General features: G+C 31.0%; 1 protein-coding gene across 1 annotated transcript in view; it reads left to right on the plus strand.

Moving 5' to 3' along the window:
- The first annotated feature begins 400 nt into the window (after positions 1-400).
- The window catches only part of LOC149135663 (kunitz-type serine protease inhibitor bitisilin-3-like), an 8,311-nt gene continuing 7,007 nt past the window's right edge, over positions 401-1,704 (plus strand). The window contains exon 1 of the mRNA XM_089352786.1: positions 401-509. The gene's annotated coding sequence lies outside the window, so the exon portion shown is untranslated. The remainder of the gene's footprint in view (positions 510-1,704) is intronic.

Raw genomic sequence — 1,704 nt, forward strand, 5'->3', positions numbered from 1 at the left:
GTAAACACAAAAATATAATCATGAATGTTTTCACATACTTATGTAAATAGTTATATATATATATATATATATATATATATATATATATACATACACACACACACACACACACACACACACACACACACACACACACACACATATATATATATATATACACATACACATATACATATACATATATATATATGTACATATATATGTATATATGCACACAAACACATGCAGTGATACACACGTAGACGCATCCCCCACACATGTATTTACTTATACATACACACACTCATGCAAATACATATAGTACGCATACCCTTATACACGCATACACACTTGTACAGACGTATATTTATACATATATTTGTTTATCATACTGACTTATGTATATATATATATGTGGGTGTGTGCGTGTAAATGCGGCATTTGGTAAGAAATCTCTCATTAATCTGGTTTGAGGGCAGCAGGTAGCATGTTAGAATATCCAGTCTGATCAAGATAAATTATATAAAAAGGTAAGTGACCATAAATTTTAAATTCAAATTTACACCATTACTTTTTTTAGCAGTGATTTCTTCAAGGAAAACATAGTTTTCAACTGCTAGTTGTACATTTCAAATTTCTTAGAACCACTTCCAAATAAAAAAAGGAAATTTCTTTTTTATACATGCTCTTTATTGTTTTATTTATGTTTAGAACTTATGTAGACTAGAATGAAGCATTTCCAAATGCAATTTACATTTTAATTTTAAAAATTCCATTAATTAATATGATTGCCGTTATCTTCTTTGGTTCTTGTTTCTATAGTTTGAAAACGCCGTAGAAAGCGACTTTTCTAAATGTTTGGATAATCTCAACTAATCGAACATTCTGACCCAACAAAACTGTCTAACTGTGAGATCCTACAAGACAAATACAACGATAGTTTTCTTTTGACTAACCTCTGGTCTTTTGCTTTTAGAAGAGGAAGAGAAAATATGGAATGTTCTGACACTCGTTCTGTTTCTACGGTTATAAGTAATATAAATAAAATAAAATGGTTTTTATTCAACAAAGTCAAATAAAATTATATTTATCTTGCCAGAACTTAATCTTTTCTTCTAAAATGCTTGAATTGTATAAAAGCATTATTAAAAATTCGTATTTGAAAGCAAACTTTTGAATCAAGTGGACATTCAGAAATCCGTCTTACCGGACGTCCATAACGATGCATAAAATGAAAAGCTTAATTTAGAAACTGATACGGGAACATTAATTATAGTGCAGATTTCCCCCTGGTTTTTAATTGCTTTTACATGGCCTCATTCATTGCTAATTCATGATTACTTGCAGTTTAGTTAAAGCATTTCTGTTTTTAAGTAAATTTCTCACTGACTTAGCCTATATTATTACATTTCATTTAGATCAAACATCGTCAGTTCATTTGTTCATGTTTAGAAGAATTGCTCAGAGGCGTTGGCATAGATGTTTTGTTTAAGAAACTCGCTTTATAACCATGTGGATTTGGGTTCAATATCACAGTGCGTCGCCATAGGCAAGCGTCTGCTACTATAGCACCGGTACGACAATTGCTTTATGAGTAAATTTAGTTGATGGAAACTGGTAGAAAGCCCCGAAGTATATGCATGTATGTATATTAAAGGTAAGATCCAACGATTAAGGTGTAGGGAGTTAGTGAGCTTCAAGCAATCCGTAGGAGATATAAAAAAC

Source organism: Octopus bimaculoides, chromosome 5 (genome assembly GCF_046866305.1).
Source record: "Octopus bimaculoides isolate indiv1 chromosome 5, ASM4686630v1, whole genome shotgun sequence".
Lineage (NCBI taxonomy): Eukaryota > Metazoa > Mollusca > Cephalopoda > Octopoda > Octopodidae > Octopus > Octopus bimaculoides.